This window comes from Capra hircus, chromosome 28, assembly GCF_001704415.2.
Source record: "Capra hircus breed San Clemente chromosome 28, ASM170441v1, whole genome shotgun sequence".
Classification (NCBI taxonomy): domain Eukaryota; kingdom Metazoa; phylum Chordata; class Mammalia; order Artiodactyla; family Bovidae; genus Capra; species Capra hircus.
The window spans coordinates 7,261,711-7,284,122 of record NC_030835.1 but is presented as its reverse complement, the minus strand read 5'-3'; the positions used below and the strand labels follow the sequence as shown (position 1 = coordinate 7,284,122).

The 22,412-nt window shown below is 41.0% G+C and overlaps 1 pseudogene; it reads right to left on the bottom strand.

The window, feature by feature from the left end:
* Positions 1–21,865, bottom strand: part of LOC102168607 — a 155,817-nt pseudogene extending 133,952 nt beyond the window's left edge.

Here is a 22,412-nt window from a genome sequence, read left to right as displayed (position 1 = left end):
TGAACTGAACTGAACATGAGGGAAAAGATGGAGTGGGAACATCACGTGTTCATTTACAAAACTGAAATAAAAGGTGCTCTCTGCCTTTATTTTATTTTTTTTTTAATTTGTAGAATTTCATTTATTTTCAGTTTTTTCAAAAAATAATACATACGGTAAAATTTAAACAGTACAAGTGAAAATTGACATCCAATCTCTAGTCTTCCTTATCCCACCCTAAAGACAATTACTTTTATCCATATTCAAGGTATTTTTCAGAGACATAGTCCCTTTAGAAAGACAAAAACTAGTATACTATGTACCCTCTCATAGGCCTTGCTTTGTTATTTAAAGGTTGATCTTGGAGATTTCTTATCTTAGAATGATACAGCATTCTATCATTTATTTAATATTTACATAGTATTCTGTTATATAAATATATCATAATTTATATTTAAGCAGCACCCTGTATACTGACAGACATTTAGGTTGTTTTCTATTTTTATTATTTCTTCCTCTTTGACATGAAAAAAAAAACAATGCAATAAATATTTTGAGCATACATGGTCTGTGGTAGGCAGAATTTCTAAAATGGCTCACCACAGATGTCTTATCCTAATTCCCAGAAATTAAATATGTCAAGTTATCATGCCTATGACTGTTACATGGAAAGAAGAGAGGGTTTGCAGATGTAATTAAGATTACTAAGCAATTGACATTAAAATAGGAGATTATCCTGGGTTATTTAGGTGGGCCAAAGATCCATGAAAGGAGACAAGAGGAAAGCAGAAGAGGAAGAAAAAGTGATTCAAAGCATGAGAAGGACTTGAGGTGCCATTGCTGCTTTGAGGCTAGAAGTGGGCAAGGGGGCCCCATGAGAAGGAATGTGAGCAGCTTCAAGGAGCTGAGGGCTGTAGCCCCAGCTGACAGCCTATCAACGGAGGTCGAGCACTTTAGTCTTACGACCTTAAAGGTTGTCAGCCCTAAATACGACATTTTCAAGTCTTTGGTAATTTTTTAGATAAACAGTTTTTCTGTTGTCTTTGAAATTTTAATTTATTTAGGGTTTGAGATTGGCATCTTCTCACATGCTTAAAAAGCATTTGTGTGTATATGTGTATATATCTACATCTCTGTATATATTTCCCTCCAAACTAGATGTATAATTCCTTTAATTTATGAAGACTTCTTTAACACTAACTTATGAAAATTGGTGGAGGAAATATGCTCTCTGCCTTTAACCTCTCCCATTCTCTCACCCAGAAGGGCCGCTCCTGAGCCCCATGCGCAGTTCAGCTCTGAAATGCCCAGAGACATGTCACTGCCGCACCAGAGACAGCTGCTGGCCACAGCTGGGAGATGTGATAGGCATTGCTCTCTAGGCTTTTCATGTGCAATCACTCTTCCTGTCAGCTCTGTCTGTTTGCACTTGACCTTCCAGCAAAAGCATGGAGCTCTGTTAACAACCCTTCCTAAAGCCACACCCCAGCTTCCATACTGTGGGTGCTCTACTCTTCAACACCTCAGGATACCACACGGGGTTCCATTTCAGGTGCACTTGGAGGCAAGTTTTCTTCATCCTTGATGTACAATTTCAGCTGGAGGTGGGTTTCACCATCTGAGAAGCATTTCAAACTATAATATTCAGTTCTCTGCTGCCTCTCATTAATATTAATTATTCTCCAGTGAGCCTAACGTAGCTGGTAATTATAGGGAAAAAAAAGTGATAAACATCAACTACTTATTTTCCCAACAAACCTTCTCAGCCAGTTGATGATTAAATCTTTTCTAGGATCCCAAGCTATGGCACCATCATACCAGTTTTGAAGGGATTATATATTAACAAAACTTATGTTAGTAATTTCTATGAATTATTAACTTTGTAATGAGAAGGCAAATGCCTGTACTTTACCTTTTACATGCCAGGCAGTGCTCTAAGTGCCTTATGAATAATATTACCTAAATTCTCACAACAAACAAGTAAATTTGGCACTATTTTTAGTACTACTTTATAGAGAGATTAAGTACTCTGCCAAGATCTCTCAAGTGCTAGAGGCAGGATTCAAATTCAGACTCTCTGACTTTTTTACCTTTTGCATTTTGCATTTCCCAAATGCAAATTTGCACACAATCTACCTGCTTTGAAAGGCAGGGAGTATTCTTACATCATGCAGTTAAGGAAGGTGAGACTGAGAGAGGCAGTGTGGCATCTGTGAGTTTTGCGCAGGGCATTTCTACAACTAATTCAAACCTTCTCCTTACGAGCCATTTTAAGAGAGCCCAGGATTTTTTGGCACAACTCACAGCATGTGGGATTTCAGTTCTCCAACCAGGAATGGAACCCATGCCCCCTGCAGTGGAAGCCAGGTGTCTTAAGTACTGGACGACCTGGGAAGTCCCAGTCCAGAATGTTGTGTGTCTCCTCTCCTTTCCAGTACAGGACAGATGTCACGAAATGTCAGACCTGACCAAGGCATCCTGCTTCATGTGAGGGCTGTGCGTGGTTCTGTGCACAGTTAGGGCTAGGAAAGCTCAACAGAATACAATGATTTTTCCCTAAAAGCTTTGAATTTTTGATCACCCAGGGTAGGTGGATACATATATCCATGAGAATTTTCTTTATATTCTGACACATCTAGCCCCTAGGTCCCTGGCCGCTCTCTCATAATGTGATTCCACACAGTCTCAGAACTTGCAACCCTGCCCCCATGACACTCTAGCACAAGAAACCAGTCGAGGCTAAGGGGGTTGTGTCTGGACTTCCTTGTTGTTGTCCAAATTGCTCAGCCATGTCTGCCTCCTCAATCTCATGGACTGCAGCACACCAGGGTTTCCTGTCCTTCACCATCTCCCAGAGTTTGCTCAAACTCATGTCTATTGAGTTGGTGATGCCACCCAACCATCTCATCTTCTGTCACCTGCTTCAATCTTTGCCTTCAATCTTTCCCAGCATTGAGGTCTTTTCTAATGAATTGGCTCTTCGCATCAGGTGACCAAAGTATTGTAGCTTCAGGTTCAGCATCAGCCCTTTCCTGATTCCCCTCTGTCCGCCTGATGGCCTGCCCTCACTTCGAAACAGTTCATTGATAATACTTAAGCATCACTGGCAGCCTTCTTGGAGAACTAGAAAAATCAATGGGAGCCAGCAATGTCTGCCCTCTGAGCAAGACTGGGTGGGCCCTTATACCAGGGTCAAGGCCTGTGACACAAACGGCCTACCCTCCCTAGCACTTGTTGCTGATAACCTACCAGATAATTTACTGATTATGTTTGCTCTTTATTTCCTCCCCTCTAGTATAATGCAGGCTCCACAAAGGCAGGGATTTAGTCTTTTTCATAACTGACACTACTACCTAAGAGCCCTAAGCACATCCCAGAGGTAAAATACATATAGGAAATTGATGATTAATTACCTAAATCTCCCACAAGCATCTCATATTACTAAAAATTAAACTGAGGACTTCTCTGGTAGTCCAGTGCAGAGGGCATGAGTTCTATTTTATATGCCACACAGCACAACCAAAAAAAGAAAAAAAATTAAACTGATTATATTTTTGCTAAAACTACTCACATCCATCTATCCAAGCCAGCCAGCTAGAACAGGCCTGGTATCATCGCAGTTACCCACTTCACCACCCCCGCTTGTTTTGTCTGCTCACCATAGACACTGCCAGTTCCTACAAACTGGAAACTCGTGATCAGATCTTTGACTGAATCATTACAAAGTTTCCCATAAGTTTTCTTGCTTCTTCTCTACATCCATTCAATGCTTGGTTTCTAAAGGAAGGCTCTCTGGCTTAGTCGATGCGATCCTAGATATCACAATACAAGAAAATGAACTGGCTGCAGGCCTAACATTTGTCTCCAGTAAAGCCCTGCACAAGTAACAAGGGTAGCTTCAAAGCAAGGGTAGCTGCAGCTGGCTGCGTGCATACCAGAGGGATAGTTCCTTTGACCAAAGGTAGAGGCAAAAGTACTTTCAAACACAAGTATTTTCTCAGCAGTGCTAGCTTCTCCAAAGTCAAAGGAGTGTACTCTGGCTGGGCGTGTTTCTGGTGTTTGGACAGAAGATGAGACTAGAAGTGTCTTACTAAAACTGCAGGGAATCTTCCCCTCAGACTGAAGATGAGCTCTGGCTATAGCTCCCCATGTATTCTGAATACTAGTATGAACAGTGGTGTCTCCAGGCACAGATACAATGCTGGCCCCTCCTTATGCACCCTCTGTGCTTTGAAAAAGTGGGTCCTGAGTGTTTTGATGGAAGATGGCAGGAGCATAGTAGACTCCAATAGAGATATGATACAGCCAATTCCCACTGCACCACGAATCCTCTGGACAGGTGAGCTCAGGTACTATGACAGAAGTGGGGACTAAACGCAACTCCAAACACAGGTATGGTACGTTCTCCTCCTATTGCAACACCTGTCTTCTGGACAGGTAGGCCCCAGGTGCTCTGACTTTAGGCAAAAAGAACAATGGCTTCAAGCACAGTTATGGTGCCAGGCCCTCTGAATGCACCAGATGTGCAATGCTCAGGGAGGCCTCAGGTCTTTTGACAAAAGGCAGAAGAGAAGTATCTCCAAATACCAATATGGAGTCCACCCCTCTGACTAGAAGTGTGCTTTGACCAAGAAGGAAAAGAACCATCTCCTAGAACTTGTTTCTTTTCAGTGGTATTGTCTCCTCCACTAGTATCAGGCATGCTCTGAAGGGTCAAGGAGAGATGAGAAGGGAGCCCCAAGCGCTCTGACCACAGGCAGGAAGGAAAGTGTCTCCTGAGACAGGATTTCTTTCCATAAAGCTGGGCTCTCCAACTGCAGTCACTGCAGGACCTGACTAAGGCCAAGCCTTCCCCAACATGAGCAGTGGTGCAGGGTGACCCCTCAGTCCCGGATCAAGCTAAGTGCTCCAGACACGGCGCAGGGACCCAAGGCAGCCACACTAACTCCAAGCTGTTGCTACTTACAGGAAGTACAGATCCCATGGCAGAAAATGGGTGTAGGCTAAAGGTTGGTTCCTGCCCTCAGTACCGGGTGTTTTGATAGCAGCCCCAAAGCCAGAAGTAGTGGCTGCACCAATGAGGAAAACACATGAAGCGTTACAAAAGGTCAGCTGGGTATTGACAGGGATGCCAGAGGGGAACACAGGAAGTCCAGAGACTGACAGAACCGTGCTGCCAGTGGGAGGCTGGGCTGCAAGAGAGGTCAAGTCTGGAGCTTCCGCTGAGGCTGCTGAGGCTCCAAAAGGGAAAGAGCTGTCACAGTTGGTGGCTTCAGGGTGAGGCCCATCAGGACACCTAAATGTGGGACACTCTCCTGGGTCAAAGGAAAAGTTGGAAAGTTGTATTTAGGTCACTGACTCACTGGGCAGACAGCTGGTGAAGCCTAGCACTGAAGCAGTGCAGCCACTGGGCATCACATTCTCGGAACAAGAAATTCCATGGCCAAGAGGTGTGGCTATGGAGTGGAGGCAGCTGGAGACGCATTGATGAAGATCTCTGTAGCTACAGAGGCACTGAGCAGAGGGACTCCTGCTGGTGCCCATCAGGGGCCCCCAGCGTGGACCAACAGTATGATGGGGCTGCTGACTGCAAATGCAGGTAGGCTGGGGTGGGGAAAGCAAGCGAACATGGGAAGAAATCAAGCAAGCTGATGCAGAAAAGGCTTGGTGAACATATGCACAAAAGTGGTTCAAAGTGTCCATCCCAACATCCACTGATAGGAGATTGTGGACTAGGGGTTTCCAACTTCTGGGATATATGCCTAGACTATGGGACCCTAACTCTAGCTTCTTATTCAGGTCTTCTCCTTCTGAATCAATTCAGTCAGCACAGTGAGAGAACAGCTCAGCTCTTGGAGAGTTATTAATATTATGGATGGGGCTGTCCTGGCTTCCCTCACTAACCAATCCCTGGTACCAGTTTACCTCAGTACCCCTACACTCCTCCAATCCTGGTAGGTTATGGCTCAAGACACTCTATACTCTACACTGACAATCTGCTAAAGCAAAAGGAAAATCAACATTCTCCAGAAGATTTTTAAAGGACACAGGATCTCATAGCATATTATTAAAAATGTCCAGGATATAATTCAAAATTATTCATCACAAAAAGAACAAGCAAAACCTAACATTCATCAGATGCAAAGTATGAAATCAACAAATGTTAGAATGTGAACCAAAGACTTTGAAGAAGCTTCCATAACCATATTGCAAGATATAAGGAAAAGGACTCTTGGATAGAATGGAAAGATAGAACTTCTCAACAAAGAATTAATAGCTATAAAAAAGAGTCAACTTTGAGAACCATAGTATAAATTTTAAAATTCCTCAAAATGGCTCAATATAAAAATGGAAATACTGGAAGGAAAGAGTCAGTGAACATGAAGACAGATTAAGAGAAATTTTCTAATCTAAACAACAGAGAAAAAGGACAGGAAAAAAATAGGGAGACTCAGAGATCTCCCATCATTTTCATGGCAAATAGATGGGGGAAAATGGAACCATTTTATTTTGGGGGCTCCAAGACCCTGATGCTGGGAAAGATTGAGGGCAGGAGGAGAAGGGGACGACAGAGGATGAGACAGTTGGATGGCATCACCAACTCAATGGACATGGGTTTGGGTGGACTCCAGCAGTTTGTGATGGATAGGGAGGCCTGGCGTGCTGCAGTTCATGGGTTCACAGAGAGTCAGACACGACTGAGCAACTGAACTGAACTGAAAATCACTGCTGACAGTGACTGCAGCCATGAAATTAAAGGAACCTTGCTCCTTGGAAGAAAAGCTATGACAAACCTAGATGGCATATTAAAAAGCAGAGACATCACTTTGCTTACAAAGGTCTGTGTAGTCAACGTTATGGTTTTTCCAGTAGTCATGTAAGGATGTGAGAGTTGGACCATAAAGAAGGCTGAGAACCAAAGAATTGATGCTTTTGAACTGTGGTGCTGAAAAAGACTCTTGAGAGTCCCTTGGACCACAAGGAAATCAAACCAGATTTCCTAAAGGAAATTTCCTAAAGGAAATCAACCTTGAAGAGGAAATCAAACAGAATGAGAGGAAAGAAGTTGCTTACAAATACGGGAAGATAGAAAGTGAAAATGAACCCTGTAGTTTTGTATTAGAAATGGAAGTATCAGTAAAAATTTAGAGTTTTATCATAGATGACTCATAAGTATGGAAATAAGTGTGTTTGTGTGTGGGTTTGTGTATTTCCTGGTTCCATCTGTGAGAAAGGACTGAGCAGTGGGGAGAGCCTAGAAATGATGAATACAGACAGCACGCAGTTCTTAGTTTCCAAATGCCATTCTTCTATACAAGGATCCTGTGATCCTTAGAAATCACTGATTTCAGATTGGGCTGGAAAAGCTCAGATGAATCTGAAATATCTTTTTGTGCCAGAAAGTAAGGAAATGCTCAAAGAATAGTTGGGTATATCAACACAACACAGAAGCCTGATTGAAGGTGTGCCCACTGGCCAAATTAGGGAAAATGATTATCAAAATAGTAGTTACAGATTATTACTTACTGGATAAAATAAAATTCTAGGACTCTGTGGAAACACAAATGAATGCAAACATTTTGTATTTTAAGAATAACTACATAAACAAGTTAGATGGAAGGAAAATCTATTTTTTCACTAGAATGTGAACTAATAAATATAGAAGGGATAATGAAATTAGAAAATTGCCACTTGATAACAAATATATAATGTAGTGAATCATGAATAGATTCTAAAACCTATGGGTAAAAGTATGATGGCAATTTAAATATTTACATAGTTTCAAATTATATTAATTAAAAATGGAAAAAATAATAACTTTAATTGAGAAATCTAGAAAACACACATATTTCCCAAGTATCAAAGTTATTATCAGTAATGGGACAAGATAACCATATGTTCTCACAGGTGTAACACAATGAAAAGTATATTTACTACATCACTGCTATAAAATTTCTGCCCAAAATGTATAATTTTAATCTCAGTTCAGTTGAGTTCACTCACTCAATTGTGTCCAACTTTTTGCAACCCCATGGACTGCAACATGCCAGGCTTCCCTGTCCATCACCAACTCCCAAAGCTTGCTCAAACTCATGTCCATTGAGTCAGTGATGTCATCCAACCATCTCATCCTCTGTCGTCCCCTTCTCCTCCTGCCTTCAATCTTTCCCAGCATAAGGGTCTTTTCTAGTGAGTCAGTTCTTCGCATCAGGTGACCAAATTACTGGAGTTTCAGCTTCAGCATCAGTCCTTCCAGTGAATATTCAGGACTGATTTCATTTAGGATGGACTGGTTTGATCTACTTGCATTCCAAGGACTCTCAGGAGTCTTGTCCAACACTACAGTTCAAAAGCATCCATTCTTCGGCACTCAGCGTTCTTTGTATTCCAACTCTCACATCCATACATGACTACTGGAGAAACCATAGCTTTGACTCTGCAGACCTTTGTTGGCAAAGTAATGTCTCTGCTTTTTAATATGCTGTCTAGGTTGGTCACAGCTTTTCTTCCAAGGAGCAAGGGTCTTTTATTTCATGGCTGCATGTGATTTTGGAGCCTCCCAAAATAAAGGCTCTCACTGTTTCTATTATTTCCCCATCTATTTGCCATGAAGTGATGTGATCAGATGCCACGATCTTAGTTTTCTGAATGTTGAGTTTTAAGCCAACTTTTTCACTCCCCTTTTTCACTTTCATCAAGAGGCTCTTTAATCCCTCTTCACTTTCTACCATAAAGGTGGTGTCATCCACGTATCTGAGTCTATTGATATTTCTCCGGAAAATCTTGATTCCAGCTTGTGCTTCATCCAGCCTGGCATTTCGCATGATGTACTCTGCATATAAGTTAAATAAGCAGGGTGACAATGTACAACCTTGATGTATTCCTTTCCCAATGTGAAACCAGTCTGTTGTTCTATGACCAGTTCTAACTATTGCTTCTTGACTTGCATACAGATTTCTCAGGAGGCAGGTCAAGTGGTCTGGTATTCCCATCTCCTTAAAAATTCTCCACAGTTTGTTGTGATCCACACAGTCAAAGGCTTTGACATAGTCAATAAAGCAAAAGTAGATGTTTTTCTGGAACTCTCTTGCTTTTACGATGATATGACAGAAGTTGGCAAGTTGATCTCTGGTTCCTCTGCTTTTCCTAAATCCAGCTTGAACATCTGGAAGTTCACGGTTCACATACTGTTGAAGCCTGGCTTGGAGGATTTTGAGCATTGCTTTGCTAGCATGTGAGATGAGTACAATTGTGAGGTAGTTTGATTATTCTTTGCCATTGACTTTCTTTGGAATTGGAATGAAAACTGACCTTTTCTGGTCCTGTGGCCACCACTGCTGAGTTTTCCAAATGTGCTGGCATATTGAGTGCAGCATTTTCACAGCATCATCTTTTAGGATTTGAAATAGCTCAACTGGAATTGCATCACCTCCACTAGCTTTGTTTGTAGTGATGCTTCCTAAGGCCCACTTGACTTTGCATTCCAGGATGTCTGGCTCTAGATGAGTGATCACAACATTGTGGTTATCTGGGTCATAATTTTAATCTAGTCAAGAAGAAATAACCAAATGAAAATGAAGGCTATTCCTCTAAATACATGGCTTGAATTTTTTAAAGTGCAAACCTCATGAAAGTCAAGGAAAAACTAAGAAATTATTTTTTCCATTTCCATTCCATAGGGACAAGACAACTAAATGTAGTATGCAATCCTGGAGTGACCCCAGGACTGGAAAATAGTTATTTAATCTACCCCTACCTTTGACGATAAAGTATATTATTAGACCTGTTGGTAAGATTTGAGCAAGGGAAATAGAAAATTATAATAATATCCACTGATGTGAATTTTGTAAACTTTAAATTGTACTATGATTATGAAAGAGAACGATCTTGACTTTTAAGGAAATACGTGCTGAAGTATTTAAAAAAAAGTGGCATTATATCAACCATACATTATTAAATACCAAGTAGAAAATGTAATGAAAAATATACCACTTACAATGCAACAAACTCTGAGATATGAAGGAATAAACACGTATGTGTTATAAAATGGTATAGAATTAGAAAAGCACATCTGAATGAATAGGTAGATTTACTGTTTAGGAAGAATACATACTGTAAAATTTTCAGTTCTGACCAAAATAGTATCTAATGCCAATAGAGTTCAATGCACTTCAAAGGTACTGTTTGTAAAGTTAGACAAACTTGCACTAAAATCAATTTATACTAATAAATAGGAAAACAACCAGATAGCCTAAAAATAATAGAACAGAATTGGATCTTCCTTCACAATTATTAGTATAATTAATTAAAATAGTGGGGTATTGAATTAGGGCTGCCATAACAAAATACCATACTTGGTGACTTACACAACAGATTCATTTTCTCACAGGTCTGGGGAGCAAAAGTTTCAGATCAAAGTGCCAGCTGATTCTATTCCTGGTGACAGTTGACTTCCTGGCTTGCAGATGGCCACCTGCTTAATGCATACTCACATGGCCTTTCCTCTGCAGCATCTGTGGAGAGAAAAAGGGAGCAAGTGAACTCTGGTGTCTCTCCTTCTAAGGGCACCAGTTCTACGGATTCCACGGACAGAGGAGCCTGGCAGCCTACAGTCCATGGGTCACAAAAAAATCGGACAGGACTAAGGGACCAACCCTTCCACTTTTAGTTCTACTGAATTATGGCCCCAACCTTTTAATCTCACTTAACTTGTATTTCTTCTATGTCCCTATATACAGTCACATAAAGATTCCTTCACCCTTGATGTTTAATCAATTGCCTCTTCCTCCACCATTAATATCAAATCAAGTGCCCCTTCCTTCCCACCTGTGACACTAATGAAGCCCTTCGTAGTAATTTTTCTTTCTCTCCCATCATGCTGCCTTGTCTCAAATCTCTACTGATCCCTATTGTATTTGGGAGCTTCCCAGGTGGCTCAGTGCTAAAGAACATGCCTGCCAATGCAGGAGATGGGGGTTCGATCCTTGGGTTGGGAAGATCCCTTGGAGAAGGAAACGACAACTTGCTCCAGTATTCTAGTCTGGAAAATCTCATAGACAAAGGAGCCTGGTGGGCTACAGTCTATGGGGTCGCAAGAGTCAGGCATGACTTAGTGGCTAAACCACCACCATCACGTTGTATTTGGAGTTAAGTGTCTCTCCCCCACTGCAATAGTTTATTCCCTATTTTATTCAATAAAATCTGTCTTGCGGCTTTTAACAAATGTCAAGTGACTTTCAGATTTAAATGGAAACTTGAATCTTTGGGGAAATGGAATATTGAAAACAAAAAGGGGAGGTAGATAGACAACTGACTTTATACATTCATACAATGAGTAATGATGATGAGAATAAAAATGAAATTAAAACCCTATTTTGTATCAAAGGTCAAAATATGTTATTTTATACTCTGAAAGTGTGAAAGTGTTAGTCACTCAGTCATGTCCCACTCTTTGCAACCCCATGGACTGTAGCCTGCCAGGCTCCTCTGTCCACCGAATTCTCCAGGCAAGAATACTGAAGTGGGTTGCCATTCCCTTCTCTAGGGCATCTTCCCAACCCAGGGATTAAATCCAGGTCTCCTGCATTGCAGACGGATTCTTTCCCATCTGAGCCACCAGGGAAGTCATTTTATACTACAGATTAAAAACAAATTTCAAATGAATTAAAAACACAAAATTCAGTATTAATTAAAACTTATTTTAATAAAGAGCACCAGTTTGGGTATTAGGAACCTTGAGAGGCTACAATACTTTGGAGAATGTAAAGCCCTGGATTAACGCCTTTGCTTGAGTAAATAAGAAGATCAGTGATTATTTCAGTTACCATGAAATATATTGTAACTTATTATCATAAAATTTACCTTCTGCCTAAGCCTGTTTCTTAAAAGAGGGAAAGCACTTTCCTAAAATTATAAAGTTTGTCTTTTTAAAATCCAAAGACTTGACTTCTGACTTTGCAATTATGGATATTTAATATAAGAAATTAGGTATCAGAATGTATGTTAAGAAAAACGTGTCTCTCCACACAGAATTGTAAATTATTTTCCAGGGGAGCTTACTGTTACACATTTTGTGATTATAAGTCTGCTCTTTATACAATCACCTATATTTATAAGAATACCTCAACAATATAAAAAATACTGTGGGTGCTTGTACAATTAAGAGAGTATGTAAAATCATTTTTCCTTTAAAAAGTCATTTAAATTCTAAAAGATTACTCCAAAACACAATGTAGAAACTTTGTTTTCTATGATGACAAAACATAAAAACACCTTATGAAACTCTTAGAAGAATATGTAGAATATTTTTGCATCCTATAAGGAAGGAAAGATAAACACACACACACACACACTGATAAATAAACAAAAAAACCTGTATAACAGAGACATCATAAACAACAAAGCTAAAAATTTATTTGGAGAAGGTATTCACAGCATATATTACAGTTATTATAAAAAACAAAGAACTCAACTTTCAACTGTAGAAGTCAACATATAGATTTTTCAAATATCACATGAAAAAGCTGGTCATATGATATGAAAAGCAATGCACAAAGGAAGAAGCCAAATCATGAAAAATAATGAGAGAAAATCTCAATCATGTGAGAAGAAAGCCAATTATTTTTTCAAGTTACTTTTTTATCATCCTCGGAGTAGCAAAATACGCGGCATACCTAAAGTTGGCTAGGATTATAAGCAAAAAGGAAGTCTGCCATCTACTAGAGGAAATATCCACTATGGAGAACATCTGGTCTAGTAAATTTAAAAGCTTGACTGTGCTTTCAATGACAACCTTTCAGTCCTACATTTGGTAAGTACTTTAGAGAACCCTTGCACGTGAACAATAGTAGTCATGTCCAGGATGTTTTTATAGCAGGGCACAATAAAAGATTTATAGTTCTTAAACATCCATGAATAAAATAAACTGTGTAACATTCATATGTTGAAATACCATATAGCACTTAAGATGAACAGATTTAATTTACATATAGTGCATGGAAAGAATTACAATACCTAGTGTTAAGAAATTCAAGATGCATAAAGAAAAATTATTTTTGTGAAATTTTAAAACAAAAATACAGAAAGAAATTTATATAGTAACTCTTCTTAAATGTAGCATGAAAGTATACAGTATGTTAATATTCTGCATCAATTTGGCTAGACAGATTATGCACCTATATATCTATATATGTGTGTCTGTATATATAAATAAATATATATATATATATATATATATATATATATATAGAGAGAGAGAGAGAGAGAGAGAGAGAGAAAGAGAGAGAGCGTGCAAGAGAGAAGAAGAATGGAACAGGGTTAAGAAATAGAACCCTGACTAATGTTGTACTGTTTAAGTCTCAAAACATTCACAGGAAATATGTGAAGCCAAGTTCACGTTGGTAGAAGGAGGGAGGGAGGCAAATTGTTTGAGGGCAGTAACAAAACTGGCTTTCCCTATAATGTTTTATTAAAGTACATATATCACTATATGCAATTTTATAAAAAAGTACATATTCATATCTCAGGCAAAAATGGCAAAAATGTTAATTAATTCTAGAAAGTAGGAATGTGAAAATGATTTCCATTATTCTCTCTACTTTTCTATACCTTTAAGCACAAAATAAATAAGCATTGCGTGACAGAGCAATTTTATCTGCATCATTACAATGGTGCTGCTTTGCATGGAGTCCTGATTCACGTAGCCTGTGTGAATACTACCTCAGTGAAATGTCCCTCATGCTTCCCCGCAATTGCACTTTAATTTCATTTCATTCAGCAGCATTCAGCCTCCTAATGCAGTCACAGAGGGAACCATGCCCTGGATTGAGAAAGAAAAAGACTTTGACAACGAAAACTAAGATGAAAGTGAAAGTGTTAGTCACTCAATCATGCCTGACTCTTTGTGACCATATGGATTATAGTCTGCCAGGTTCCTCTGCCCATGGAATTCTCCAGGCAAGAATACTGGAGTGGGTTGCCCTTCTCCAGGGGAATCTTCTCAACCCAGGGATTGAACCAGGGTCTCCTACATATTACTTACCATCTGAACTACCAGGGAAGCCCAAATTTAAGGGCTTCAAATTAATAACTTTGGTTTATTCACCAACCTTAGATTCTTCCCTCCTGATCTGTCTTCTTCACAGTCCAGCCACTAGGGTACCACAGGTCTCCAAGGCAATTATGAAGAGACCATCAGCTGGGAGCTCAGCATTTCCTTCCTAATATAGACAGTGAGCTTCACAACCCACAGATTTAACATGCACAGAATTTTGAGCACTCACAGAGTTGCTCTAAGGGTGACGTCACTGTGCTCACTCTCAGAGAGAAACCTCTTCTTTCATATGCAGCTAAACTTGTGTCTCAGATCACAGATTGTCACCTGGTCTGGGTCCACCTTCTAATAAGGTCACTGAAACCTCAGTCTCAGCCCAGCCAGGAGTCCTTCTCTCTCAGAAAGACTAGGCCTCCTTTTTCATCAGGTAAATTTTGCCACCTAATGATGACCAATTTATTTTTATTAGGCTCCAGGTTTGACCAATTTTGATTGTTAACAACATGGTAGATTCAGAGCTGTGTGTTTTACTTACAAAATTGCTGCATAATTTAAGATCCCTATAAGGCACGCCTTCCCCATTTTAAGAAGAGGTGATTGCAGCACAAAGGTTAAATGGTTTATCCATAGACACATTACTATTATTGATCCAATCTCTGATTTAAACTCAGAGCTGTCTGCTTCCGGGGCAATTGGGGTGGATCGAATAAGACGGTGAAGTAAGGGGACAGGGAACTAACCTTCCCCATGAACACATCATCAAAAATACACTGATATGTGAATGAATGTCCTCTGAAAACTAACTACGAACTGGCAGATGGGCTCCTGTAAAACCAAGGCTGTAAGATCCACACATAATTGGGCTGGGACCTGTGCCACTGGGAGGTGACAAGCAAAAGGGAGATTCCACACAAAGACACCTACCCTGAGGAGTGAGCAATAAGAATCACAGAAGAGGTGTCCTAGTCCTGGGGTCCTACGTCAGAGAAGATGAGCCCCATGGGTGACTAGAGGACTGCTGGTACTAATGGGGGGGCTGTGGGAAGCTTGGATTTTGCCCAAGATGAGTGCAGGGTGATGGCTTGTCCCCAAAGGGGTATAGAGTGCAGATAGGATTATTCTAATGGCTTCTGGGTTTCCTGTAACTGCCTCAGCATGTGCCCGGCACCAAGCTGACTGAATCCTCCAGCCCTGCTCACTCCAAGTCACAACATGACACTGGATTTGGGCAGCCACAACCAGGGAGACTTGGTCATGGAACTCAGAGATGACACAGTCCCAGGGCAAGGCCTGGGTGGGGTGGTTGACAGCCATTGTTCAGCACATCAGAATAAACGAAGAGCAATGAAAGCAGTCACTCCACCACAGCTCACAGCCTGATACACACCAAGAGTTCATGGGGACCCACCTAGCCTGCAGTGAAGCTCCACAACAAGGCATGTGGGGGAAGTTGGGGGAAGGGATCGCTGTGTAGGACAAAGGGGACTTGCGCTGGAGGCGGCCTCTGAGCAGAGCAAGGGCACCAATCACAGACGCCTGCACAGGCAGCTCATCACAGACAGCTTGGACCTCTGTCTGCAGCTGTCGCGAGCCAAGAGCTGGCATGGGCCTGCCTCGCTTCGGCACTCTCCATCTGCGGCAAGTGTCCCAGTGCTGGGAGAGGGGTAAGCACACATTTAAAGGAAACAGAGCAAGCTCGTGCCCTCAAGGCTTCTGCTCCAGCAACTTGGGATCAGACCTTGCTCCTGATGGGGTAGTGGCAGCCACTGAGAAGGGGGAAAGTATTGCCTCACACCTGACTCCAGTACTAGCCATTCCATCCCAGCCCCATCCCCTATCAAGGTGACAGTGGTCAACACACCCCGAGGAAAAATGTGACTTGCTTCCCTGCCAAATCCAACACTCCAAAGACATGGAGCACTTACAGTCGGTACAGGGATGCCCCCAGACAAGAACATCCCTTAAGACTGCAGTAGGTAACTGCTGCTGCTACTGCTGCTAAATCGCTTCAGTCATGTTCGACTCTGTGCGACCCCATAGACGGCAGCCCACTAGGCTCCTCTGTGGTTCACCTAAATTCTGAACTGTCAGAGATGGTTAAACAAAATGCAAAGGAAGGGGAACCGCTCTCAATTGAAAGAGCAAGAGCAAAATCGTGAAAAAATAATGAAACAGAAATTAAAAATTTATCAGCCAAAGAATTCAAAGCATTGGTAATAAAAATGTTAAGAGAATTAGGGAACAGAATAGATGAATACAGTGAAAATTATAACAAGGAACTAGAAAATATAAAAGGGGCTCAATTAGAAATAAAGAATTCAATAACTGAAATTTAAAGAAAAACACATGCTAGAAGGAATGAATATCACATTAAGTGATAGCGAAGCCTGCATAAGTGAAAAATAGAATAATGGAAATCACCCAATCATAACAGCATAAAGAAAACATGAATTTAAAAAATTAAAACAGTGTGAGAGATCTCTGAAGTAATAATATTGAATATACCAACATCTGTACTGTAGGGGTCTCAGAAGATGAGAGAGAAGGGGATTCAAAAACATATTTGAGGATATGGTTAAAAACTTCCTAACCTGAAGAAGGAAACAGATATTTTGTCATAAAAAAAAACTCTAATCATTTATAGTTATTTTCCAAACACTTGCTACAGAGGTCTATCAACAAACCCCTCCCTGTGCTTTTCACTGCTTTCTGTTCTTCAATATTCTAAATCCCTGCATTGTTTTAGCATGTTCTATTCAGAGCATTGAACAGAGGAACTCCTAAGGAATAACTGATCCTTTTTATTTAATTTGTATCACTATGACTCCTGCAAGTTGAGGTCCCCAAGCAATACAAAGACTCTGAGGATAGAGACTGCCTGCTAAGTAGCTTCAGTCATGTTCGTCTCTGCAACCCTATGGACTGTAGCCTGCCAGATTCCTCTGTCCATAGGATTCTCCAGGCAAGAATGATGAACTGGGTTGCCGTGCCCTCCTCCAGAGGACCTTCCCAACTCAGGGATGGGGCTGAACCCATGTCTCTTATGTTTCCTGCATTGCCAGGCAAGTTCTTTACTACTGTCACCACCTGGGAAGCCCGAGATAGAGATTAAAGTAATTTAGGAAGTTCACTAAGAGGTGTTCTTGGGATTGACATCTATGGAACTAAAGACAGCCAACTGAAAGAAGAGAGAAGTTGGGCAGTGGTGAAGTCTCCATCAAGATCTCAACTTACTCCTTGAAGGGTTCTAAAGCTGATCTGGTGCTTCAGAGTTGTATAGATTTAGGACAAATGCCCCACTCCTTAAACCTCTGTGCAGATCAGTTATTCGGTGCTCCTACAATGAGAAGGCATAATCTTGGGCAGTCAATTTTCCTCAGCCAAGGCAGTTCCTGAAAAGTGATAACGCTGAGCACTGTCTTGGCAGTTGTTTTCCCTGCAGCTTAGGAAATAGGTCCTTCAGTCTTGTGGACCTATTTCAGTCTATGGGTGTGTGTGTATTAGTTGCTGAGCTGTGTCCAACTCTTCATACCCCATGAACTGTAGCCCACCAGGCTCCTCTGTGCATGGAATTCTTTAGGCAAGAATACTGGAGTGGGTAGTTATTCTTTTCTCCAAGGGATCTTCCTGACACAAGGATCAAACCCGGGTCTCCTACATTACAAGCATATTCTTCATAGTCTGAGCCACCAGGGAAGCCCTGGTCTATGAGTAGAACATCATAATGCCCACTGCAATGACATTATTTACAGAGTTCAGCACTTCTGAGGGTACAGTTGACCCTTAAACACACCGGTTCAGACTGGGCAGGCCCACTGATAGAGGGATTTTTTTTCCATAAGTAGGTGCTACACGATTCAAGGTTGGTTGAATTCAAGGATACTGATGGAGGTCAGTTGTAAAGGTAGATTTTTTTCCCTATGTGAAATGTCAGTGTCCCTAACTCTAGAGCTGTTCAATGGTCAACTGTGCTTAGGAGATAGATTCGGGGAGAAGTAAGCTCTGAAAGTTTAAAAAATTCAGAAATAGTTACAGATTCAATTAAATTTTGTATTTCTTCTTGTTTAAAAACAAGAAATTGTGAGTGGAACAGGTTGAAGTCAGTGGATTATTTTTGGACTAACAGCTCATGTTGAAGGTAGAAAAGTCCCAAGACAGGGATTGACTTTTAGTTAATAAATAAATGGCTCTAGGAAGTCAATTAATCCCTTGGACTTCTAGTTTCACCATAAAAGCAACAGTCTCCCACATCATGGGCATAAAGATTAGGAGAGAGCCTATGTAGAATCCATCACTGTGTGAAGGAAGATGGCTTAGTAACAATGATCTTAATGATCTAAGTAACAGTGTCACCTAGTTAATCCTGGGAGTTACTCTATTAGTCTGAGTTCTCTAGTGAAAGATAACCAATAGGATATACAAATTATTATTATAAAGAGAAAGAGCAAGAAAATTTATCATGAGATATTGGCTCAGGAAATTATAGAGGCTGAGAAGTCCCAAGAATAGCAAGCTGGAGAGCCACAGAAGCTGACAATGTAGCTCTATTCTGCATCTTGAGGCCTGAGAACCAGTAGAGCTGATGGTACAAGTTCTAGTCTAAAAGCCAGCAGGCTCAAAAGCAAAGGTCCAATGTTTCCATTCAAAAGCAAGAGAAGACCAATGTCCAAGCTGAAAACAGGCAGTAGGGTTTCCGTCTTCTCAGCATTTTTGTACTATTCAGGCCCACCCAAGTTGGGGAGAAAAATCCACTTTATGTGTTTTTCTGATCTAAATGTTTATCTCACTCAGAAGCACCCTCATATACACGTTCCAGAATAATGCTTGACCAAATGTCTGGGCACCCCATCACCCAATCAAACCGACACATACAATTAGCTATCACACACAGGTTACTCCAAATTGAAACACTGTATTATAATATGAAATCCTTCAGTAGATCACACTGCAGCAGAAAGCAGAAATGCGTATCTAACTGATTGGTCTAATCTCCATGACCTGCTGTCACTGAACCCTGAATTCACCCGACAACCACCCTTCTCTGTTCCAATCACCATATTTGGGGGTAGCTGTATAAGACAACTCCTTGCTCCATTATTATTCTTTTGAAATAATATAATAACTTACCCAATATTCTGCTGTTGCTCAGTCATGTGTGACTCTTTGCAACCCTGTGAACTACAGCTCATCAGACTCCTCTGTCCATGGGATTTTCCAGGCAAAGATACTGGAGTGGGTTGATATTTCCTCCTCCAGGGATCTTCCCCACACAGGGATCAAACCCATGTCTCTTGCAAGTCTCCTGCATTGCAGGCAGATTCTTTAGCACTGAGCCACCAGGGAAACCCATAATTTCCTGCTAATAAAGCCCATGGGACTAGAAATTAACCTTATTATTAATTTCTAGTCCCAAGGGGCTTTGGAGAGGAAAGGGCTCTTCAAACCCTAAGGGTAAATTAGAAGACAAACAGAAATTCCTCAAGTTAGAGCATTAAAAATACAACCAGATATTTGGCCCAGTAAGAATTAACTACTTGCTAACTTGTCTTCTTATCTCAATGAACTGAGTGGGTATTTGTCTTTCTTCTCCACGGCCAATAAAATGGAAAGCCATGTCATTATTCTAGCATCTCTAGGGGTTAGTCTCTTAGAGGCCTTGCCACCATACAAACAGGAGAGGCTCAGTGATTGTTGGGTATCTTCCCAGTTTGATTGTTTGAAAGTAACAGTTCACCTCTTAAAGACCTTGGGCTTTTGGCTTCATAGACTCTAAATTGTGTTACACAATTCATTTGAAGAGGGTCGCTGCCCAATAATGCTGATCTATTTTTTCACACTCAGCAAATGGGTTATTTGATTTTCTCTTCTTCCCAATTAGCATCAGTGGTAGATTTCCTAACAGTGTGATTTGAGCTTGAAGGTTAAACATGGCATGCCTCTCTGTTGTTCAAATCAATGCTGCCCTGACATTGCTATTCCTCACCTAAACTTCCATCGATGATTTGATTTAAACCAGCTGTTTTGGCTAATTCAGTAATTAGTGACTTGGCAAAGCACTAATAGTATTGGAAGGTAGGAAAAAATAACTCAGATTTACATATGTAATGAAATTTCAGCACGAATAGTTTGCTCCGAAGAATGATAATATTTAATATGAAACTCAAGTTTTTTAAAATAAAAAATACTAAATGCTCTTTGCACGTAAGATCCATACGCTTGTATTTCTCCATTCTATGAATAGCAAATATGTGCCTTACATTGTTCCAAATGTTTTACATACATTGCCGTAACCCCAGCTCCCCAGGTGGCCCTAGCGGTAAAGAATCCTCCTGCCAATGCAGGAGACACAAGGGACTTGGGTTCGATCCCTGGGTTGGGAAGATTCCCTGGATAGGAAATGGCACCCCACTCCAGTATTCTTGTCTGGGAAATTCTATGGATACAGGCGCCTGGCAGGCTACAGTCCATGGGGTCACGAAAGAGCCAGACACAACTAAGCATGTACATATTAATGCATAGTGACCCAAAAAGGTAGGCACTATCGGTTCCACCTTACAGATGAGAAGCTAAAGCCTAGGAAGACACAATGCTTTTACCAATGTCACAGGGCCACAAAATGAAAGAGCAGGTAGTTAAACTTAGTTATAACCCCAAAGTCCATGTTCTTTAAATTCTTCTCCATGGATCTTACACAATTTCTCCCACTCCCAATGGGTAAACTATGAAAGTCACACCTGCCATAGGTCAAGAAAGCAGAATGTTTTGTCTTGATTGCACATGTTAAAGGCTTGGATGTTGTGTCCAATGGCTCTAGAGAGGGAGCTGGGTATGGGACCAGGTTTCCATTTAAAGACCCCAAATTGTCTGGTGTTGGTCATGTTAGAAATTATTTAACAATCTTGAAATTTATGCTATGCACACCAGCTTATACTACAGGTCTAGAAATGTCAATTTCACATGTATTAACCTAACTGTTGGCAAGGATGGGTATTCTTTTGACCTCAGGCCTAGTGGCATTCTCTAATTTTAGCCCAAGAAAAATCTCTGAAAGGGAAAAAAATGTGACTTTTTGTCTATTATCCTGTGCTAGCCTTGGGAATAAACAGCTAAATGATAGCTGTACATGCTCAGTTCTTTCAGTCATGTCCAATTCTGTGCAACCCTATGGACTGTATGCCACCAGGCTCCTCTGTCCATGGGATTCTCCAGGCAAGAATACTGGAGTGCGTTGCCATGCCCTCTCCCATGGGATCTCCCCAAATCAGGGATCAAAATTGCATCTCTTGCGTCTCTTGCATTGGCAGACAAATTAACATTATTTGTTGCCAACTGCATACCCTTCAAGCTTCATATAGCCTAAACAATAAGATGTTTGCCCATGTTGTCTTCCAGGAACTCAAAGTCTGCTGTCTCTAGTTCAAGTTCAAGCCAGATAAAGCTGATAGAACACCAACCCTAATACTGGGCTGTCACAGGAATGACCAAGTAATGACCCTTTGACATCACAGAGGGCCAAAACCTCCACCCTTAGATCATACTAAGCACCTCAATTTTTGAACGTCTGGATGGCATCACTAACTCGATGGACATGAGTCTGAGTGAACTCCAGGAGTTAGTGATGGACAGGGAGGGCTGGCATGCTGTGATTCATGGGGTCGCAAAGAGTCGGACACGACTGAGCGACTGAACTGAACTGAACTGATCCAGTGAAGAAAAACTTACTCTAGACATGCTGTACAGAACAGCAATTAGTTCATCTTTTCCTTATCTCTAATTACCTTTCCCCATGCCTAAGACACCTGCTTCTGGAGGCATGTCATATTTGAGACTCATTCTCCCATTTCCTTGCTTGCTACCTTGTGAATAAACCCATTCTTTGCAGCAAACCTCAATGTCCCAGCATTTTGGCTTGCATGTCAAGCAAACAAACCTGGTTTGGTAACATTTCTAGGAACCTTGTGAGATAGGGCTTTTAGAAATGAGAAAATTGGGGCTGGAGAAGGTCCAGTGCCTTGCCTCCCCTACAGTGCTGGTGAGAATGAATGCTTCTGTATCAGACAGGGCCCCTGTAATTCTGCACCCTTGATTTGTTGTTGTTCAGTTACTAAGTTGTCTGAATCTTTGTGACCCCATGGACTGCAGCATACCAGGCTTCTTTGTCTCCCAGAGTTTGCTCAAATTCAAGTACATTGAGTCAATGATGCCATCCAACCATCTCACCCCTTCTCCTCCTGCCCTCAATCTTTCCCAGCATCAGGGTCTTTTTCAATGAGTCAGTTCTTCACATCAGGTGGCCAAAGTATTGGAGTTTCAGCTTCAACATCAGTCCTTCCAACGAATATTCAGGGTTGATTTCCTCTAGGGTTGACTGGTTTGATCT